Genomic DNA, 24,503 nt, shown 5'->3' with positions numbered 1-24,503 from the left:
GTCATCTCGCTCTGTGTGGTAGGGCACAGCACAGCGGATGTCATTCCAGATCTAGAGCAGAGCCCAACTGGGGAAGTACCTCCACCTTACAGAAAATCGCAGCCAAATAACACTAGACCCTACTCATAGTGTTGTGTTCCTGCCGGTGAGTAAGGTTGCCAGAGCTCAACGAGGGTGGGAGGGGGTTAGGGTCGGCAACGCGCATGTAACTCCTCTGGAGTTGCAGGCGTACATAGGCTACGGATACTGCTTTCCATCAGGCAGGCCGTATGCTTGTTTGCCACCGACGTAGTATAAATATGTTTAAATTATTTTCTCGTGTTACAGAGCTCCACACGGTTTATTGATATTTTGGACAGGAAATAACAAAAATATATTAAAAAGTAATGTAATAATTCAACGGCCACCGCGGCACCACAGTTCCATAATTTGAATAACTTTTCCAATATTCCGGTTTGGTAACCAATTCTTTCTTCAAGTTCTGTGAAGAAAAATTCCAAGTTAAAATTATTGTATAGTATCTGCGAGCAATGTGTCAACTAAGTTATTAAAGTTGGTTTGGGAATAATTTATTCCACTAATATGAATTGTGTATTCGCCAATGAAATATTTTTGATTATTGGTGAAATGTATAGTGCTCACGGTAACTCTATCTAGTATTATTACGTAGCCAACACAGTACAAAATACTAAATTAAGCAACTTTAGCGCTTAGTGTGGTAGGGCACAGCATAGCGGATGCCATTCCAGATCTAGAGCAGAAGTAACTCCACCTTACAAAAACTGTAGCTAAATAACACTAGACCCGACTCATAGTGTTGTGTTCCTGCCGGTGAGTAAGTTGCCAGAGCTCAACGAGCGTGCGGACGAGTGTTAGGGTCGGCACCGCGCATGTAGCTTCTCACGCGTCCATAGGCTACGGTAACCACTTACCATCAGGTGGGCCGTATGCTTGTTTGCCAGCGACGTAGTATTTAAAAAAGAGTTTAAAATCATTTTTGCAAAAAAATTGTATACAATCGAATTTCTAAGTTAAAAATGTCAGAAATCTAAATTGTTTTCTTGTTACAGATATATTCGTGTGGTTGGAGAACTAATAACTAAGGTAAGCCAATGCTGTTTTATGTACATCTCTTATTTTGTAGTCGCAAAGCCACAATTGCATGGAAAAAGAACTAAGTTTTGTTACTTTATAGGTATTTATGTATTTATTTATTAAAACAAAGTAAATGTTGTACAAAGTACGAAGTTAATGCCAGAAGACAATATCTACAAGTTATTAACTTACCACAGGGCCAAAATATGTATTTAAGTACGAATACATACGACAAATATTTACAATATTATTATATGAGAAATCGAATACTAACATAAAATACAAATACAACATTCATGTAACATACTATTGTGAGGCTTAACTCATCAAACTCGGAATTTTGTCTTCTCGAGCGTGTGACCTTTTTTCATTTATTTGGATGACTTTATGTTTTGTATTGATATTAGTCCAATTGATATCAACAACAACAACAACAACAACAACAACAACAACAACATTGGGACAACGCGAGGAAGAAGAGGAGATTAGTCCAATTGATGTAATGATATGTGCTATGCCATTTTTATAGTCTAATCTATTTATTGTAATTGTTATTGCATGCAATTTAATTAAATTTAATAGTATAGTTATTTTCAGTCTAACACATTGTGTTGGACTAAAAATTTTTGTACAATAAAATTTGCGCATCGTTTAATTACGATAGAATACTGTACAATATTCTACAAGAACATCCTGTAACTATAATTAAGTATTCTTGCAAATAAATGATATTGATTGATTGATTTTCTTTTATAAAAGTACATTTCTAAGAGTATCGAATGTATAAGTCGAGTGTGTTAACTTATAGGGTAAAATATCAATTACTGGCCACATTATACTTAGGTCATAAGTTCTGTCACAAAGATTTAAACTGACAAAATATAATACTAATCTTTTAATAAAAAAAAGTTACACTAGACCCTACTCATAGTGTTGTGATCCTGTCGGTGAGTAAGGTTGCCAGAGCTCAACGAGGAGTGCGGGGTTACGGTCGGCAACGCGCATGTAACTCCTCTGGAGTTGCAGGCGTACATAGGCTACGGAGACTGCTTACCATCAGGCGGGCCGTATGCTTGTTTGCCACCGACGTAGTATAAATAAAAAATGCCATTAATCTATATAGATATTATAGAATATTTTCTTACAAGGTGTTCTCCAGTGAGTAATTACGTCGGCGGAGGGAGTGGGCGTCAATTGGGACCGTGCGAAGTGCGTGGTGGGGGTAAGTAAAGCGATCCCAGCGCAAGGTGGTAAAAATGTGAACTAACTGCGGATAGCGTCTTTAACATTTCGTACAATTATATGGCTCGAAGTTTTATAAGATGTAGTGGATTGACGTTTTCCCCTAGAATTGCGGACACTAGGTTGCGTGACAGTCGTGCACGCTCCCAATAGTCAATACTAGAGATGGCTCGTTATAATTTCCAAAGCGAGTTTTTTTCCAGTAATGTTAAATAAATAAAAAACTACTTTTTCGCTTTATCTATTCGGAAAAGTGCTTTTTCGCCCTGCTGGGAGGGATCAAAGTTGCACTTTTCTTCCCCGATAGGTAGGATCAAAGTGGCACTTTTCTGTCCTAGGACACTTTACTTTTTTGCATAACTTTTTTTTAGCTTAAATAATATTTCCATATAAAATATTTTTTCGCCCTGCTAGGAGGGATCAAAGTTGCACTTTTCTTCCCCGATAGGTAGGATCAAAGTGGCACTTTTCTGTCCTAGGACACTTTACTTTTTTGAATAATTTTTTTAGCTTAAATAATATTTCCATACATACGAATTTCCTCATAGGTGGTGTAAAAAAGCAGTATATGTCACACGGTAGCAAAATGATTTCCACCGTGAGCGTTAACTCTTGAATCCCTCACTACGCTCAGGATTCTATTATTAAATCTCTCGCTACGTCCGTATACTTCCACACCCTAGATATGCCAATTTCCTCCCATGCGACAACATCCACAATTTATGTTTAATATATACTTGGGTCGGGTCGTAGTTTACCATGTTCCAATTAAAATAAATACATTGCAAACTCTTCTTCTTCCTCGCGTTGTCCCGGCATATTGCCACGGCCCATGGGAGCCTGGGGTCCGCTTGACAACTTATCCCAAGATTTGGCGTAGGCACTAGTTTTTACGAAAGCGACTGCCATCTGACCTTCCAACCCAGAGGGTAAACTAGGCCTGGTTGGGATTAGTCCGGTTTCCTCACGATGTTTTCCTTCACCGAAAAGCGACTGGTAAATATCGAATGATATTTCGTACATAAGTTCCGAAAAACTCATTGGTACGAGCCGGGTTTGCACCCGCGACCTCCGGATTGCAAGTCGCACTCTCTTACCGCTAGGCCACCAGCACTTATCCATAAATACATTGCATACTGCAAACAGTAAATACCATTATTTTATGGGCCATACGTTCTAGCATTTATTTAGATAGATTTAGATTTAGATTTAGATTTAGATTTAGATTAGATTAGATTAGATTTAGATTTAGATTTATTTATTTCTCAATAGCAATACACAATTTTCATTAATACAAACAAAAATATGCACACATAATGAGATCGTCAAAGTCGGTACTCTAGGTACACATTTTAAACTAACATTTACATTATTTTACAAATTTGAAACATAAAAAAAATAATAATAATAATAATATATATAATACAATCACATTTACACATACAATTTGAATAATAATTCGTCAATTATCCGTAGTCTATTTATACATTAATAATTATCATTTAAGTATTCTTTAATGCTATAAAGTGTCCTGTCAAGTAGGAGCTGCTTAACTTTGCGACGGAAAGTGTTGATGTGAGTCTCAGTTTTTATTTCTTTTGGCAGCTTGTTATATAATTTCTGCCCTATTATTTTGGGACACTTTTTTGCGATTTGTAATCTACATTTGCTTTGCCTTAAGTTGTCAGGATATCTAGTCGGTCGTTTACTTACGTCACCGATACGTTCAAATTCATTTGGATTATTTCTTACATACATTATAACTTCGAGGATATATGTCGATACAGATGTTAATATTTCTAAGTTTTTAAAGTGTTCTCTGCAGCTATCATTGTATTTTGCATTGGCCAGGATTCTAATAGCTCGTTTTTGCATTTTTAAGATACGTTCAAAGTCAGTTGAGTTTCCCCACAGTATAATACCATAGGACAAGATGGAATGTATGTATGAAAAGTAGGCTTCTTTCAGATGATTATTTGAGATGAGGGGTTTCAATTGTTTGAGGATATATATGCCTTTTGCTAGCTTTCCACATACTGAGTTTATATGCAATTTCCATGACAATGTTGTATCTAAGTTAAAACCAAGTAGTTTTACATGCTGTACACTGTCAATGATTGCGCCATTTGATAAAGGTATATTTATTTTATTATCGTCATTTTGACGAGTGTTAAATTTCATTATATTCGTCTTTTCAGAGTTTAATTTAAGTCCATTAATTCTAAACCACCACTCTAGTTTCTGTAGGATCATGCTTATTTTATTAGTTAATTTGTCATCACATTCATCATTTACAATAATTGTCGTGTCATCTGCATATAATATAATTTCTCCGTCTATGTCAAGTTTATCAATGTCATTTAGAAATAAGGAAAATAAGGTGTTCCCTAAAGACGATCCTTGTGGCACGCCTAATGTTGTTAATTGTGGCTGTGATCTGTAGTGTTTACCGTTGACTTTTATTTCTACAGTCTGTTCCCTTTCTGTCAGGAACGATTCCAGTAAGTATGCACTTTTGTCTCTTATGCCATATATTTTCAATTTAGCCAGCAGTAGGGAATGATTCACAGAGTCAAAGGCCTTCGACAGGTCTAAAAATATTCCTGCAACTTTTTGTTTATTTTCTAGACATCGTGTGACACTTTCAACGAATTTCTGAGTCGCCGCCGTGGTGGAACGTCCTATTCTATAGGCATACTGTACATTTGATAGCGCCTTGTTTTGTTCAATATGTCTTAGAATGTCGTTTGATATTATAGATTCTATCAATTTTGATACCATAGGGACGATAGTTATAGGTCTGTAGTTTCCCACATCTGTTTTATCACCCTTGCCTTTGTAAATTGGGCACAGACGAGTTTTCTTAAGTGATGGGGGATAGATACTGGAACTGAGAATGTTATTTATAATATATGTCAATTGATTCGATAAAACAGAAATAATGTCAAATAGAATCTTTCCTGAGATGTCATAGATGTCCTTTGTTTGAGACTTTGATATCTTTAGTTTTGCTAATTTTACAAGCCCAGCTGTAGTAATTTGCGAGAAAGCTAATTCGGTTTGGATTTCAGAGCAGTTTGACCTAAGATGTGCCATGGCTTGGTTTATATCTGGGCTGTTGTTTAACGCAAGATCATTTCCTACTCGAATTAGAAAATTGTTAAGGTAGTCAGGTATTTCGGTGTAGTGAATGGACTCTTTAGTGTTTTCGTCTTTTAGATTCCAGTTGTATTCTTGTATGATGTTGTTGGTCTCTTCCTTTATTATTTGCCATACTTCCCGTTTGGGGTTTTTTGAATTTACAATTCGGTCTTCCGTGTGTTTCCTTTTCATATTCTTTAATGAGGATTGTATTTCTTGTCTCTTTCTGCATAAAATCTCCTTGACGTCAATTTGCGGGTACTGGTCATGGAATAAGAGCAGATCATCTATATCACGTTGTAAATTATAAGCAGATTCAGATAGCCACGGAATACGATTCTCGTTTTTTTTTTCTGATTAGTTTTTGTGGCATATGCATGTTCATATTGTAATTTAATTTTTGGATGAAGTTATCAACGATAGTGGAGTTGTAAGACGCAAGGATTTTATTCCAATCGTATGACAGCATTGCTTCACAGAGATTAGTGATATTCTCTGCACTTTGATGGCGCCTTTCGATGTATACATATTTTGGCTTGCAATATTCTTGTATATTCAAGTGGGCTAGTTGGGCATCGTGATCAGATATGTTTGATTTCAATGATTTGACGTTTATGATATCTATCTGAATGTTTGTTACGAGGCAGTCAATCGACGTCTTTGTGTCGCCATCTACCCTAGTCGGGAAGTCAACGATGTTTTGTAAGTTATATGACGCCATTAGATCGATTAGCTTTCGTCTATTATTCGACTCAACACTAAAATTCACATTCCAGTCGCCTAGAATCATTACTGAGCAGTTCTTATAGTCACTACAGAGTAAATTGAATAGTGCTTCTAATGTTTCTATCATTTTGTTATAGTCGCCCATGCCAGTTCTATACATCCCAATAACGATTAAATTTACAGGTTTTAGTTCAATTTCTATTGCACACAATTCGCAGTGATATTCTACTGAGAGCTTATCTATATTTGTACAAGTTACATATTTAAGGTTTTTGTCTGTGAATATAGATACTCCACCATGTATGCGTTTTTTACGTACAAAATAATTGGCATGGGTGTATCCTGGAATAGCTACACTATTTACGTCATTAATGCTCAACCATGACTCTGAGATAACAATTATTTCAGGATAGTATTGATTCACGAGTCTTTGGATTTGAAGCAGCTTGTTTTTAATACTACGACAATTTTGATGAATGATGTTTAATTTACGGTTATCTATTTTGGTTTTTCGTTTACTGGAACTCTGTGTAAAAAAGAGTTAGCAGGAGCTGATATTATAGTCTTTGCGGCAGCCTCTGATGATAATTTCTCAGTGAGGTAAATTAGATTACCTTGTTTATATGTATATTCATTATCAGACTTATATGTAATATTTGAGGAGAGAAACATAGCAAAATCAGTACATATCTTATTTTTACGATTCAAATGTGGTTTTGGGTATTTGTTTATGTCAATAAGTGATGTACCCTGAGACCTTAAAACTAACTTATATAATTTTCTATTTATTTCATAGGCCCTATTATTGGCTCGTGTCTTTTTACTATAGGGTATTGTTGTTATTTGGAGTTTTAAATGTCTTGAGTTACAATGGTTAATAGCATACATTATGTAGGATATTTTGTAATTTATTTCATTTGAGGATATTAATATCACATCATCACCTGCACTCATATGTGCCGTCAATTTTACAATATTAACGGAAATATCCCTTAATTGTGCACCTGGTTTACATATTGATATAATAGATGTGTATTTAGTACATTTTTGTTTCATGAATTCGGCTAATGATTTTCCGTACTCGTCGCATAGGATTAGCATATTCTTAATATTACCCGTAAAACCTTCTTCTAACTTACTACTTCTCGAGGACTGCGGAGATGGATAAATTTTTCCCTGTTCCATTTTCTGTGTGTTTTTCGGGTGTTGACCACTGCTCGGATTCGGTATTGGCGTGTTGTTGCATGGAGACGATGTAGATCCGATTGTATTTTTGGAAGCCGATACAGGTAATCCTTGAGTTTCTGTTAAATTTACATTTGTCTTATTATCTTTGTCTACTTTTTCTTGTTCCTGATCCACAGTGTCTTGCTCCAAGTAGTCTTCCCTTGTACTCGTACTTCGTGGCATTGAATTGTTGCTAAACGATGATGTCGCAACGTTTGTCTTGTCATCAGTCACTAATGTCATTAATTTTGTTGATCCATGAGTTTCAGGTTGTGGGCATGCTACAGCCGTGTCCGTGCTAGGTGTTTCCTGTTCAGTTGACTTGTTCGGTTTGTTCGAAGTAGTAGTGTGTTTTGTATTTGACGCTTGTTTACATTTATCTGTTTGCACCTTTATATTTCTTATATTTCTGGATATAACAGGAGATTTCTTAATATTACTCGACAATTTTTTTTGTTTTATGAGGGTCCTTATTCAATGTTATTGAGGCCCCTTTTTTAAAAGTGACCTGTTTATTTTTTGTAGCAGTTTTAGTATCCGCAAACCTGGTCTGTTGTGGTTCGGTATCGCTATCAACTGTAGGTGGTGTTAATAAATCACTGTGCTGAGATTGAGTGCTTGTATTAATTTCTCGAGGAGCATGTATTTTTTTTATTTTCGCTGACGGCGGTGTCCTAGGATGCTCTAAGTTAAGTTTTTTTAAGAGGGCAATTTGTTTTTCTTGTTTTTGTAAGCATTCTTTGAGTCTTTTGGTTTCAGTGTTTAAATTATCAATTTCTGAATGGGCTGACTCTAATTCAATTTGAAGCGATTTCAGTTCATTCTTTATTTCTTCAATATTCTCGTCATTTTCAATCTCTGGTAAACTGAGCATACTCGTATCGAACATTGTGGCATTAAGCAAGGAATTATTCGACAAATCACTGGTCAGTGAGTTGACCCTGGCTCTCCGTGGTCGTGTATTTACATTGGCCATTTTATATTGGGATATCGATTTTCACTTAATCGATTTATAACAACAATCGAAAATTTAGTGAGATGAGGTTTCTGAACGCATCTTATAGGTGGCAACACAGAAATGTCTGTCATAAAAGTCAGTATTAGTTGTGACCAATCAGCTGATCGTGGAATCGTGAATTGCTCTCGCTTTCGTGTATATTCGTAGTATTAACGGTGTTTTCTGGTGTTTTTAAATGTAAACAAATGGTTAACGGTTATAATGAGTATCTTACCAGTATCATATTTCAGTGATATCGTCCATATTAGTGCAGTGATATCACAATTGTTATGACTCGTAAGTATATCCGTCCAATGCTGCACATACGGTTAGCACTAAAACAACTTTCTCAGTATTTTCACAAAATAATATTCGGAGCTCTTTCTTTTACTGTTTATCTGACAAGGGTTGCCAGACCAGATATTTATGTAACAACTTTCTTCTTCAAGGTCTAACACACACTACACAATTTCTATTAGCCAACGAAGCGTCATAAAAACCAATGTTTTATTAAATTCCCGATAGAGGTCTCAATTTCTTGTAATAGTCTCGTTTCAAGTTACAAGAAAAAGCGATAGAATTGTATACAATAAAAAAAAATAGTAGTAGTACCACGAGATGCGTTAGCGACTGCATAAACTCAATCGTAGTCCGTCTCGCTCGCACTGATGTTTTGATTCGTCAAACTCCAAATTATGGTTGGCGTGTAGATGTAGTTGACTTTAGTAGATTAAAAGTAAGAAATATGATGAGTTTATTTTATTTTATTTACCCCTAGCCCGTCTGTCTTAGCGGTGTCAAATTAACATATTCGCTAACAGCGCGGCTTACGTGGGCGATGACTCGCGAATGCGACGTGGCGCGGCGCGGCGGCCCAACGGCATTCGGAGATCGCCCACGTAGGACACTGAATTCACCCGCGCCGCGCCGCGCCGCTTCTCGTTCGCGAGTTATTCGCTCAGGTAAGACACTGCCTAACCTCTGCGTAACTTATTTCTATACATCTCGCCCGCACTAATATTCTGGTACGAGTGAGTTTTTTTTTTTTAATTTATTAAGATTCAGTTTCATGTACCTAATCCTGACCACATTTTTTACAGTCATATTTTTTTGCATTATCATGAAAGTTTAAAAATAAGTAGGTATTATCGTTACGACTTAGGTGATCCCATGATTTTAGTAACTCTCGTACACACGAATGTATTTTATTTTACTCATTTAAATTGTATATTTTTACGCCGCTACGTTACATGGCCGCCCAACTAGCAAAAACACGCTTAGAATAGTCTCAAGACTACAATTTTTTCGCTCTTATATTGATCTTATATCATCGTATAAGCCCGGATTTGGGCACAAATTATAAGCGTATTTATTTTGATATCGTTCTAATATCAGTCTAATTGAATGCTGCTTGCATTTACAGTAATCTTTCCAAAACTTATTTAAGCTACCTTAGGCTAATATCGCTTTTACGTAAGTATCTTGTAAACCTACATAGGCTTATATTGGTCCAACGTTAGAATCTTATGAGCCTAAATAAGCTTATTTAGATTTTTTGTAAGGTCACACAGAGAGTTGAAACATTCTATTTGTGAAGTATAAGTGTACGAGTGAAAATAAATGCAGCAGCGTGACATAAATATGTTAGTGTAAGTATTTATCTAACTGTTTATGAATTATGTTTAAATATAATAACGTGCTCGTTATCATCGTGTGTGTTTATGTTTTACGGTATGTAATCACGTGGGAAAATATTATTTACTGTAAAGTAGACCCTGTTTTCCACTTCAAACTTCATGCGCCTGATCAAATATGGTATTTGTATCCGTTTATAATTATTTTATTTCTTTATTTGTACTGATAGTCAGCCATAGCTGTAGGTGTATTTTTAAAGCGCACTATTAGACTATTTTAAGATTATTTACACTAAATTCTGCATTCAGAATACAAATGATATGGCCATGTTGAATTAATTAGGGTTCCTTGGTTTACTTACTAAAACCCTAAATACATTTGTTTATCCTTACTAGATCACTTGACACATACTAATAAACTAAATGTTTTTTTTTATTTGAGTGACAAGATTGGTGATGCAAAATGGTTGTATTTATGGATATAGACCATTACTTGATGAAGAAAGACTTCCGCATGTTAAAACAATTAACATGGCCTTGGGAAGAAACACAATATACAAGTCTTGTTATTAAGCTACTATGCCAATACATTCCAGGAGACAACTCATTAATTTGCACAATCTCTTTGTTTGTGTTAAGCAGTGTCCTTGCGTCCTTTGGTAGAACATTATTTAGTCTTCTGTTTAAAATAATTAGCAATCCATTTACTGCTGCATGAGGGATATTAAATTTTAACGCCCATTTTTGTAATTCACTTTTTAAGGCAAAATCTTTCTCATAATCTGTTTCGTCATCGGTCGAAGATTCTTTTTCACTAAAATCATTAATTTTACATACTGAAACATTGTCCTCAACCTCTACATCTTTCATGCAAGCAGAACCTACAGAACCCTCACTAATATTTTCACCAACACTACCTTGTCTTGGCAGGAGCTGTGTATGTATTTGATTTACTTATGATTTTTTTGTACTTCTGAATTTTCTGCCGATAACCATCACTTCTCGAACGTTTTTTCCAGTTGTCGTAATCCATACCTATTTAAAATTACACTCTTACTTTAAATTACAAAAAAAAAATAATTAAATAATTAAATATCATACTTACAAGTGTTCCCAAAATCGATTTAAGATCAAACGATCTTATATTGATCTTGTCTTTTGTGATATAAGTATCTTTATCCTATATCACTCTAATATCTTACTAAAGTGCTGCTGTTGATCTTATTATGCTTGTTTATAGCTTTAATTAAGATCAGAAAAGTACGTACTTACAGTGTTCTTATGCTATGTTGACATTAGTCAAGTTCAATGAGACTTCGTAAATGTTATTGTAGGACCAAGAGGCTTATAATAGTATAATACTATGTTGATATTAGTCTTACATTCTTACAATAGCATATATAAAGTCTAATATAAAATCAAATGAACTTAGAGAAAGGGGATATAAGACCAGGCACTCTCAAGTTCAATAAGACTTCGTAAATGTTATTGTAGGACCAAGAGGCTTATAATAGTATTATACTATGTTGATATTAGTCTTACATTCTTACAATAGCATTTATAAAGTCTAATATAAAATCAAATGAACTTAGAGAAAGGGGATATAAGACTAGGTACTCTCAAGTTCAATGAGACTTCGTAAATGTTATTGTAGGACCAAGAGGCTTATAATAGTATTATACTATGTTGATATTAGTCTTACATTCTTACAATAGCATTTATAAAGTCTAATATAAAATCAAATGTACTTAGAGAAAGGGGATATAAGACCAGGCACTCTCAAGTTCAATGAGACTTCGTAAATGTTCTTGTAAGAGCAAGAGGTTTATAATAGTATTATAAAATGCTCTTATATACATATATAAGACTAGGTAATAAGACTGACCTTACTAAAGCCGGTACTAGCTTGTCTAAGACTAATATAAGAGTGATGATATGTTCCAAAACAATAATAAGAGCTCTATAAGCTCATCAGTTTTATAAAGTGCGCAACCTGAGACTCTTTTGCTAGTTGGGCGTAAGGTGAAGAATGTACCTATTCACTGTTCATTACTTTTCTGTTATACTATGCAATAGTTCTTGTAGTAACGTTAGGGTGTGTAGAAAAGTCAGAAGCTTGGCTATACATTAGATCTGATAAATTTTTGACAGTTCAAGCCATATGGTCGCGTCTTGGCACTCTTGGCAGTATTTTACATGAAAATGTTTTAGGTTGGATAGGTATTGTACTACTAGCTTTTCGGTGAAGGAAAACATCGTGAGGAAACCTGCATACATCTGAGAAAAAATTCTAAGGTGCTATAGAACAAGCCCTCTCGCGCATGAGAGGAAGCCTGTGCCCAGCAGTGGGGCGTGTATAGGCTGAATTATTATTATTAGTATTAAGTATTATATTCGTTTCTTACACGCTAGTCGCTTATGCCTTGTACTCGGTGCAAAGGTCAGAGGTCCCGAAACAAATGGACCTTCAAATCGCACCGGACTTAGGAGCCCGATGAAACGGCTTGTCCAATAATGAAGCGTCCTTTCGATCTGCGTTAATCATAGGGGGAGTTCGGGAGAGTTGTCCAGGCGGGAGAATTGGACTGCCTTTCAAGATTCTTCTCTTAGAGTCAGATGCAACAACCGCCCGTAACCGTTAATACGTTTGCTAAATATTATTATTATTATTTCGTTTTAGACATGCAGCTGATGCTGGTGCGTCTAAATCATAGCATGATTGTGCAATCAAAATAGACTTGACAAACTATCTAAGCAGTGCTGCTTCGTTTGTCAAGTCTATTTTTAAATTAATTCACATTTGTAGATTTCGCAACTTCGGAGGGTGACTTGTTCCAAGCCTTTTACTCGGTTTGCAATAAAGTTTTTGCCGATATTCGTTTTATGATTCCTTGTTACTAGTTTTACTTGTTTATGGTAGTCCGCTTGTGCGCATGTTTGAGTTTCGAGTGAACAGTACCCCTAGTGTAAATAAATTCAATTTCCAAACGTGACGTACGCGTTTGCGTTTAGTCTCATTTTGTATTGAATTTCGAAAGAGCGCGCCAAGCGGGACGTTTTGGAAACTCAAAATCCTATACAAAATGACACTTAACGCAAACGCGTTCGTCACGTTATGATGTCGATCACAGTTACACTAGGGGTACAGGTCGCTTAGTTCTGGACAGTTGTAATATCCATGAATGATTTTGAACGGCTCAATCAAGTCGCCACATTTATAAAAGCGTGTTTTTCTTGTGTTTTTAAAACTATTAATTTATTTCTAGTTCGATAACAGTCAAATTTGTCTCAAAATTGACGTTGTTTCAACCTACCTCTGTTTAATTCACCTCGATCTTTCGTCTCTTCTAACATTGGCGTCTATTTCAAGTGTAATAAAAATGAAACTACGAGTAGAAAAAAACGTGCAGAAAAAAATACCGTACCGTAAATAACATGAACAATTTTTGAAAATTGTGTTTGGCACATTGCTTTTACAGTAAAACGTAACCAAACCAGCAGGCTTATGATGGATGACGTTATCCACGTGATAAAACATCCGTCATTTTTTAACACCGCGCGATTGAAAGAGACAGAATGTTATTATCACGCTGTCACGAAGACAAAAGCGACCTATCAATATGTTACAAAATTCAGGAAATTTTACATAATTTATGATAAGCCACTTCGAATGAAACCTGCATGAGATTACGGCCATACCTATCACTTGTATTTGCAGTCAAAGGAAATAAGGGTGTATTTTTTAAATATAATTTTGGCATCATTTCACTGGTCAGTTTTTTAAAATAGTAAAACATAATCAGAAGCTTACTTATTTATATGCGAATAATTCTATGCGAAATTTAATATCTTTCTAATATTTAATACAGGTCATATAAGTGTGAAGTTATGTAACATGTTTTGTAGAAAACTGCGAGTGTGAGGCCAAGCATATGCTCAGAAGCAGGCGACGCAGTTCCATGCAGACGCAAATTGACCTATCGCGTGCCGCCGCGCTCTGATAGAAAATAATATACCGGCGCGGGGCGCGGGGCGCAGGGCGGTAGTCGCGCGTTTTTGTCTTTTATACTACATCTGTCTAGTGAGATACTTACCATTATAAATTTAGGTTTTATAGTTAAAAAAACAATATTTTAGATCTCGCAGAAAAAGTATTGTAAACAATAGTGATATAATCAAACTTTTCTATCTCGTACCTTGCTTAGGCAACTCGGCAAGCTTCGTTGCCTAAACACGGTGTTTTTCGTGTTTTTATTTCTATGTACAATAAAGTATATACATACATACATACATACGTGTGTGGTATCTATAGATAGGTCTTCAAAAATGACATTTAGGTAGAAACCTATAATATATCATTTTTTCCTAAACTGAATATTTGGCGCGAGAGACACGTCCAAAGTGGTAAAAATGTGTGCCCCCCCCCCCCTGTAACTTCTAAAATAACAGAATGATAAAAGTAAAAAAAATATATGATATACATTACCATGCAAACTTCCACCGAAAATTGGTTTGAACGAGATCTAGTAAGTAGTTTTTTTAATACGTCATAAATGGTACGGAACCCTTCATGGGCGAGTCCGACTTGGCCGCTTTTTTTTAATGCTGATGATGATGTATCTTGTAGGCAAATATTTACAAACCAAATCGATTTACCCTTTAATAAACAATAAAAATATACATTATATATATATATATATATTCAGAGTAATACTATAACTATAGCTTAAATCTAAAATAGGCCCTTGAGGCATTGTGCCAAGGATCCTGGCGGCATTTCCTCGTTGTATCCTAATACTGATACGTTGTGCGAGCAAGCCTCTTCTCTTCAGTCCTCAGTTACAAACTCAAGCTCCAAACTTCAAGCTCTTCGGTCCTCAGTTACGTCAACCAGACGCTTCACGATTTCTGCAAAAAACTTGTGCGCACTGGGACCTCATAGAGTTTTAGAACTTAGAGGTTTAATGCCAAATGGTACGAAATTGCACTCTTTACCCCTCGGTAAAGAGTGTCATTTCGTACCCCACTTATATTTATTACGTTTCAAAATTTCAGCGATTTTCGCCGCTACGCCCCCCTATATTCTTAGTCCGTTGGAGGTACGACGGCCAGTGTGTCTACGCAGGTAGCAGTCAATACTTACATCTGTTCCAAGCTCCAAAGAACTAAGGACACCCCATCAGGCCTCTTGCCATCATCCCTGGATACTGCCAGTCGGCTCAAGAAGAGCATGCATTAATGGTAGCAAGACACCGACGATTTACTCTTATTTGTTTAGATATGTACAGTCAACATAAAAAGTAGCGGATGAAACAACGCGCCAAAAGTATCTGATATTCTGGATAACTTTTCCAAATAAAGATAAATTTCTAAAATTCGCGTTCAAAAGTATATCTTTTACAGTCTTAGTTGTTCTGTATTAAAGACATTACTTTTTGTTAAGCTGTTACAGAATGGTAGATACTTATGAAGCGTTGTTTGATACGTTACTTTTGATGCTGACTGTACTTCAATTTTATTTAATAACTTTATGGTGTCTTAGAAAAAAATTATGCAACAATGGTACATAGTTAGGTTTTAAAATTCTCAAGCCTGTTTTTACAAAACTCGACTTCGTAATGTATTGTAACTTCGGCGCTTAAATTTTAAGAACTCTTATTATGTACCTGTTGCAAAATACTATTTATTATGTACTTTGCGACATAAACCTTCGACAGACAAAAGGCTCCTCCCCCCGCTCTGAGTCGTTTCTGGTGCAAAGACTTTTTATAGCTATCCAACGTGGTACATGTTTTTTTTACACCGGTAGCACTAAAGAGCTGTTATGCCTACTTATTTTTTGTATTCATTAAAATAAAAAAACAATTATAAAAAAAAATCTGAGAGGTAAATTAAATGTGTAAATCATCGCTAAGTAACTTTTACTATTAGGGACACATTGGGGACAACAAAACGAACGTTTTTCGCGGGTTAATGCGTGCCTAAATATGGTCTCAAACTCTTTGATATTTTTAATTGAATAGCCAATCCTACACAAACGTGAGTATGTTATATTCCCAGTTTCTCCCTAAGGCTTAAAATAAACTGCCTAATATTTTATGGAAATACGTTCTCCTGAAATAACTCGCTTTTCACATAATAAATTCATGGCGCTTTGTACATTCGGAATGTTTCTTTTGTAGTTAGACGTAATCTTATTTTGTACAAATGTACATTATGCGTATTTTAGATCTGATAGTCAAATGGGTATAATCAGAAAGGATACATCAAAATACCTGGGATTCACATGGAATTCTTAAAGATATAGTGTTGTGTTCCAGTGTACGATTGATTTTTATCGAAATTTTAAGTATTATAAGAATTAGAAGCATTTAAAAATTTGTATGAAAACTTTTTCGCTCCTAATTTCTACAATAGTCATAAAATCTAACACATATAAATCTTATTACTAAACGAACGAACGCACATAAATCTTATTACTAAAAAGTACATAAAATATATATGTAACAGAAAATTGCACTGCAATTTTGACCCAGTGGTTAACTGGTAGAGAATGCCTTAAGGCATTAAGTCCACCATTTGTACTTAATATTTTATGTGAAATAAAGTATTAAAAAAATAAAAAATAAAAATTGGTACACAGTACAAGCATGAAGTAGGATACATACAATATGAAGCAATAGTACTTTATTACTACTTCACAATAAAAGTTTGTAATAAAAAAAATACAGCGAGGGTCATAAAATACATAAATAATTCTTAAATGCGTGGTACCAAAAATTTTGGAACTCTTAATAATCTTAGAGAGTAATTACAGCTATATTATTTTTCCTTCAAAGGTTTTCAAGAGTATTTACTTAGTGAGTTGTGAAAGGGATCAATCCTTCTTAGACATCTATTACAATATTTGAACACTCGTCTGCTGCGCATATTTCTTGCGAGCAAAGCTAACATTAAATAAGAGGTAATGTTTATTCAGTAAATAATGTAATCACATAAAATAGACAATCACAACAAAAAGTATCATATAATTGGAAAAAAATACACTCAAAACAATAATATATAAAGAAACTACGAGTACAATGCTAAATAAACTAAGTATCTTATTCTAAAAGACCTCCGCGGGCTGTACCGGGTGCAAAGCTGCCCATCACACTTGCCGCGTTAACGCGCTGGATAGCGATGGCTAACCTCTGCACCAGGCCGACCGCGCGGGCATCAGAGGTATTCTCCCTAATCCTACGTCCCACTTCCCTTATAAACGCTATGGCGTCAGACCCCCGACACCCCGTTGTTTCGAAGGCGAGAGGTACAAAAACATAGCCAAGCCAACAACCACAGAGCCTCAAGAACAGAGTATTTTGCGCTCTTTCTCAATGCTGCCAACTCTGCCGCAGAGCCGGCTGTCTGCACCGTCCGGCTAGATGCGAGGCGGCGAACTTGCTAACGCACGTGGCGTCCCACAGTAGGCACTTCCCCTTCTGCCATGGCACCAAAGTTAACCCGTCCGGCCTTTTTCCACCAGTGCGACAGAGACCCGGCGGTTCCAGAACACACGGGATGTTAAATGAAATTTACAGTACATATGGGGCTACTTTATAGCACTAGTGCGAGAAGTAGCATATTACGTTACTGTGTCGAACATTTAAAGGGCCATATGTACTGTAAAACGTTGTACGATACATGTGCGAATAGGTAATTCGCAACTCGTGTCGATTTAAAACACTCCCTTCGGTCGTGTTTTAATTTATCGCCACTCGTTTCGAATTTCCTATTTTTCGCACTTGTATCGTAATGTACTATAACATAACTACATCAACTATAGATAAAAATTTATTTTCCAAGTAGGCATATTACAATGCGTTTATGAACATCAAATAAAGCTACGCCGGCTCTAACCCTACACCTCTGACCCGAGAAGATCCTAAATCCCTCCTAAATTGTAGGAGGGTATCCCAATATGGGACCAGCAAGAAACTCGGCGGGACACATCTTTTCAAAACATTACATCTTAAATAAAAAATACAATTTAAATTAATATGGAATTTAAAAAAAATCATAATATTACATACATCAGGTACTTTCTTATAGAAATTTGATGCACTAAATTGTTAATGCAGGACGTTATGATTGCCAAACATGTACGTTATTAAAGGTATTCTTTCTCAAAAATGTGGTGTCTCTAACAAAAACCCTATATTAAGTATAGGCAACCCAAGCTTTTAGAAGGCTTTTGTTTTCATAACAAAGGAGCTATTCAGGTGATGTATTTTTCTTCAAAATATTTATGATCCCCTTAGGAGCTGGTTTTCACACTCTAAAGGTTAAAGTGCTTGCCCGTGTAGGACAAAAATACTGGATATAATTAATGGTTGGGCTCAAGGTGTATTCCTATTGGGAATTCCCAGATAAGAATAGGCTCTTCATATAAATCATTCCCATTTTCATCGCCTCTTGTACCTATGTGGTCTCGTAGAGCGGACAAATGCGAATACATCGGGCTCAATAAGGAGCCATCATACTGTATCTTCCCCTCTAAGTCTGTATAAACCCTGTTAAACGGCCAAGCTTATATTTTGACTAAAGTGTAGAGTGTAGGGCTTGTAGAGTGAGCGGCTTGGCTCTACATGAGATCTGATAACTTTTTGACACTTATTTCGCTGGCGCGCTGACCTTGTCCTCCAACAAAACAGTCCGCCATTTTGCTCGATCCTGAGCGAATTCACGCCAGCTTTCGCCGACGCTGAGCTCACGGAGGTCTGCCTCCACTATCCGCCTAACTATATTTAGGACGACCAACAGGACGGCATTCAGTTGGTCGACCCATGTACCTATGCTCTTTTGACTGCTCGATCTTCACACAGACATACAGACATGATGCGCTGATGATCGCATCAGGACATATCTTATGCCATGCATTATGGTTTCGTTTCGGCAACATTTTACATGAAAATTTGGGGGGATTTAATTAGTCTCATATTATTTAGAGTAAAGCCTCCTACTAATTGCTATAATTGTTACCACTTCATTCATCACGCGCTGAAAGGTCGAAGTAAACAAGATAGCAATCTTGACTACGTAATTAAGTTAGTTTCTTTAAGGCATTAATTAATTAACTTAATATTTCGCTTTCTTTTCTTTTGAAAGGAAATTTTACTAAAAATGTGTATACGTAGTATGACGGAAATCCTCATCGGATCGAAACTAAGGAACAGGAACTATATACAGCGTGTATTTTTGATACGAATATAAATTCCATAGTGGTTAATCATCAGACATAGAAGTTTTTGTGGCAAAAACGTTGTAACTTTATTATTTGAATGCTACTTTTTACAAGCTTTTATTTAATTTCACCTGTCCCGTTGTCTGTAATCAAATCTTGCAAGTTTTTGACCCACTTCCCGGTTTCCGATGAAGCTGAAAATTTGCATACGTGTGTAAGTCGGGTGACAATGCAATATTATGGTACCATCGAGCTGATCTGATGACGGAGACAGGACGTGGCCATAGGAACTCTGCGATAAAACAACGCAGCCTAATTGCGTTTGTGGTTTTTAGAATTGTCTCGATGAGTATTAGTTGCGTGTGGAAAGAAAAGTACAGTCCGCGATAAAAGCTTGAAGAAAAAATTAAATTACAAAATAAAAAAAACTTTCTTTTTACCTGATAAACGCCTGTAGCATAATTCTGTGTGAAAAAGGAAAAAGTAGCCTCCAAAATCTAGATACGCAGTATTTACCAGTGCTAGTTGGTTCAATATTCTTTTCGTTGTCTTGTTTTTTGTCTCCAAAAAATGTGACGGAGTGTAGCTTTTTGTATGAGATGAAATTTAGTTTTTAATTTTTCTTATAGTAAATATAATCTACAGCTACATGCAATAGCACTCGTCTTTTTTTATTTATTAGATAAAATACGGAAATACAAGCTCAAAGTTCAAAACAAGACAACGAAAATTTGCACTTGTCAAGTGTCTTCTTCTATTCTTCCTCGCGTTGTCCCTGCGTTTTTGCCACGGCTCATGGAAGCCTGGTGTCCACTTGACAACTCATCCCAGAATCGGCATAGACACTAGTTTGGCGTAGACTGCCTTCAGATCTTCCAACCCAGATGGTAAACTAGGCCTTATTGGGATGAGTCCGGTTTCCTTACAATGTTTTCCTTCACCGAAAAGCGACTGGTAAATATCAAATGATAGTCCCAGTCATATCTATATAATGTAGAATAAGTAGACGGCAGCGAACAATTTTAAACAAGAACTGTTGAGATTTATTTCTATTTAGAAACTACGCGCCAAGCGGGACGTTTTGGAAACTCAAAATACCATACAAAATGAGACTTAATGCAAACGCGTACGTCACTCACACTATCGAATAAATTTACACTAGGGTTACAGAATAGGGTACAGAAGATTTTCCATTCTCTAATACTTTTCCGAGTAGAACTAAATCTCAACAGATCTTTTTTTTTAATTGTTCGCTAATCGCTATCGTCTAATTATTCTACATTATAGAGACATGATTGGAACTATCATTTGATATTTACCAGGCGCTTTTTGGTGAAGGAAAACATCGTCAGGAAACTTACACTAGGGGTTCTGAGCACTACTTTAACACGTGTCATAACGGTATGACGTGTCTACAAATCTCCGACACGAGTGAGAATCCGACACTAAAGCTGTCAGTTTGTGCGACCCGTTTCATTCCGAGCGAGGCACGAATGTCCTTATGTCTACGCAGGATCATAACTTAGTAAATGCAAATTGACTTCACTAAACTAATTTTATGGTTTAAACCAGAGTTGGCCTAACGTGAATTACAACTGACCATTAACAGTAACGGACGGTTACAGTTTACGGTTCAATTTATAATGGATAATGGTCAATTCTAATTAATGTTCGGCCAACACTGGTTTAAGCTCACGTGTTTTTAGTCACTAGGTTTCCTTTCTCAAGCACTAACTGTGTGAGCAGCATTCACGACGGCCGTGCTTCGCGTACTGCTGCGCGCCGCGTCGCACGCTCCTAAGGAGACAATTAGTTTAATGTTAGTATGTAGTATGTGTTTAAATTGGATAGTTCACCTTATGAGCTTACCTTCACCTTATCATTTGATATTCACTAGTCGCATTTCAGTGAATGAAAATATCGTGAGGAAACCAGACTAATCCCAAAAAAGCCTTGTTTACCCTCTGGGTGTGAAAACTAGTGCCTACATCAATTCTAGGGATAAGTTGCCAAGCGGACCCAAGACTCCAATGAGCCGTGGCAAAATACCGGGATATCGCGAGGATAACCACCCCCTTTTTACGCCCTTACGGGTAGGATTTCATGGAAATAAAGAAATCTATATCATTCTCCATAATTAAAACTCTCTCCATAAAAAAAGTCATCTTAATAATTTTCATCTCGGTAAACTAGTTATTGATTCCTCGTACAAACTTCTATCCCCCCCCCCCCCCTTTCATCCTCTTAAAGAGTGATTTCTGGGATGGAAACTACTCTATGTCCTTTCCCGGAACTAAAACTATTTCTATGCCAAATTTCACCTAAATCGGTTCAGCGTGAAACGTGAAGAAAAACAGACAATTATAATATTAAGGATGGATAGTTGAAAATTCGATTTCATTTTGGCCTTTTAAATGGACATCTGGATGCTTTTATCATCTTCAAATTTACAAATCTGTATTCCATCCGCATGTCAGATACCATGTTCTAGTCGAGCAAAGCCTATCCTCAAATGCAGATCAACGCCAAGTGATTCTTTGTCGCGTGACAAATGGGGCGGACGTGACGGATAGCCGGCTGTGTCAGGGTGTGGATAAAGCTGAATGTCCACGCATATTTTGAACCGAGGTTTTCTCGAAAAAAATCTTCAAAAAAGAAATGTACAGGGTTTTAAAGGGTCGGTATTGCGCATGTTAGCACTCCTGGAGTTGTAGGTATCCATAGGATATGTTGATCGCTTAACATCAGGCCGTATGCTTGTTTGCCACCGTAGGGGTACATTTCGGGGAGTGTGCGATGGGATTACATAATCTTATCCCCCCATCTCCGTTCTGCCACCGTGGGACTAGACGCGGACTTGCGTTTCACCCTTACGTCGTTACTTTACCACTGATTCGCACTAAACGCTACGCATCCAGCTTTATCATGCGAACGGCTAAGGAGTGGAATTCACTTCCTGCAAATCTATTCCCAGTCCACTATAACTTGGACCTTTTTAAATCGAGAGTGAATAGACATCTTTTAGGTAAGCATGTTCCATCCTAGACTGCATCGGCACTTTTCATCAGGTGAGATTGTGGTCAAATGCTTACCTTTTCGTAATAAAAAAAAAAAAATTCTGTTACAAAGTTGGTCTTTGACGAATAATCATATAGTTTGTTTTAAGGTACCGTTTGGATTCAGACTGCACTAGCATTACTTCAGTATTGCGACACGACTGTATTTTTGACATTTGGGGTTCCAAAATGGGAAAGCTTACCTAGTACAAATTGTACAAGTTACCTTTAATCGCGTCTGGGCAAGCGAGAATGTGCACGTGCTAACGAGCTGCCGTGCATCGAAAGAGAAAGTGACAGGCAAACATAAGTTTAACAACGAGTATAACAAAGATGAATGGAATGCGAAAATTAATAAAAAAGCGAATTTCTTGGTAGGCACAGAAATATATAATGGAAGTATTTTTTGTGTGTATGAGTATAACCTATCTATAGTTGTATAATATCATTGTGGTGCAATTTCAATCCTAACAGTTTTTTTATAATGTAATATGTATCGAAGTTTGAGTTAGACCAAGCTAAGTTGGCAGCAATTTTGACAGCCCAGGCAAGTGTTATTTAAACGTCATAATCTCATAGAAGTTTGACGTTTACAATAACACTTGCACCGCCTGGGCTATCAAAATCGTTGACAACTTAGCTTACAAGGAAAGGTACCCAACTGTCCAGTTCCGATTTGATTTATATTTATATATGTTATAGAGTAGTCTAAAATAACGGACACGTATTTTTTTAGCTGCCCAAACTCAACCTATTGGAAGAAATTGTCCTCCAAAATACTAAAAAGTTACTAAATCTTCTAACTCCTATAGAAAGTGATGCTCAAGCAACTTGCATGCTTGCTATATAACATATATAAATATAAATCAAATCGGAACCGGACAGTTGGGTACCTTTCCTTGTTATTGTAAATCTACTAAGGTTCCATTGTATGAGCTAAAAAGATAAGTGGATTCCAACATTTTTATGACTTTGACAGAACAAACGAGAAACCATTCTTTTCCGCTTTAATATCATCAATTTGTATGTAAAAACAAAGCTGTAAACTTCAAAAACCGAGATCCGGCACTAACAAAGGAACGTAACCCAGTATTTCATTATTAACTGCGCGACATAAAACGCATAAACCAGAGTTACACGAATAAACGTCACAAACACAACGTTTCTATATCATTACGGGATTGGATTCGCTGTCATATGGAATATTTTATGTTATTTGGTACTGAAATTAAGAAAGATGTATTATGCAAATGGGATTTTCCTGCCACCATTACTAATACCGGTATTAGAAACCGTTGCCAGCTTTAAGCGCCCGTAGGAAATATTAGATTATTAACCAAGGGAGGCATCCATTTCTGTCGAGGTAGTTTGGCGCTCGAACGCAGTGAGAGCGCAAAAAGTCCGAGACTGAAATGAAAAGAAGCGCAAATAGTCGGGAGACTGAAATGAAAAAAGTAATCCCATCAAAAACACAAATGTGAAATGAGAGCCAAGTTCGATATAAAATTAAGATAATTTGCCGTTGTTATCTTCGCCTACAATAGAATTGAGATCTATATGGATGCCAAGTTCTGTGTTGAAAATCTTGAATTTTTAGTAACAAGAATATGCAACGTTCTAAAATTAATTTATGTAACAATTTCTTGTTTCTTGATACTACCACAATGTTTGCTGCTTAATAGGAAATATATATTTAATCTTTAATTTAAACAGAATTATTTACACAATGCTTTTATTTCACTTGGGACGTTATTTAATGTCAGTATTTGACTTGGCTAGTTTTTACGTACAGCCTATATTATATTATATTTGTCTATTTTACTTCTCTTAAATTTGGTTTGGCAGTAAAAATGCTCATCGAATGCGAAGTCGTGAAATATACATACATGTGCATTAAAAAAAACAGTGCTAAGTATTTACTTCAGTAGTATTTGAGGGTACTTTTAATTAAGAATTTCGGTAAAAATATCGTTATGTACAACATATCCGTTTCAAAGCAAAAAAATTATTGCTTATCGTAAAAAAAGAGAAAAAAATCGTACTTAGAAAGTAAAGTGCTCCAGAGCAGAAACGCAGAGAAATGACAATATAATTATTTGAAATTCAGTTTAATTTGACTCATATTTTCGTATGTTTTTGACGGATTTTTATAACTGTAAATT

At 36.2% G+C, this 24,503-nt stretch overlaps 1 protein-coding gene across 3 annotated transcripts in view; it reads left to right on the top strand.

Annotated features, from left to right (window-relative positions):
* LOC133527819 (zwei Ig domain protein zig-8-like) overlaps window positions 1–24,503 on the top strand; it is a 299,524-nt gene that overhangs the window by 35,450 nt on the left and 239,571 nt on the right. For all 3 annotated transcript variants that reach the window (XM_061865003.1, XM_061865002.1, XM_061865000.1), the window contains exon 2: window positions 1,071–1,104. The gene's annotated coding sequence lies outside the window, so the exon portion shown is untranslated. The remainder of the gene's footprint in view (window positions 1–1,070; window positions 1,105–24,503) is intronic.

The sequence above is a fragment of the Cydia pomonella genome, chromosome 18, assembly GCF_033807575.1.
Source record: "Cydia pomonella isolate Wapato2018A chromosome 18, ilCydPomo1, whole genome shotgun sequence".
In the NCBI taxonomy this organism is placed as follows: domain Eukaryota; kingdom Metazoa; phylum Arthropoda; class Insecta; order Lepidoptera; family Tortricidae; genus Cydia; species Cydia pomonella.
Note: the sequence above shows the minus strand (reverse complement) of the source record. Positions and strands in the feature narration are given on the sequence as shown.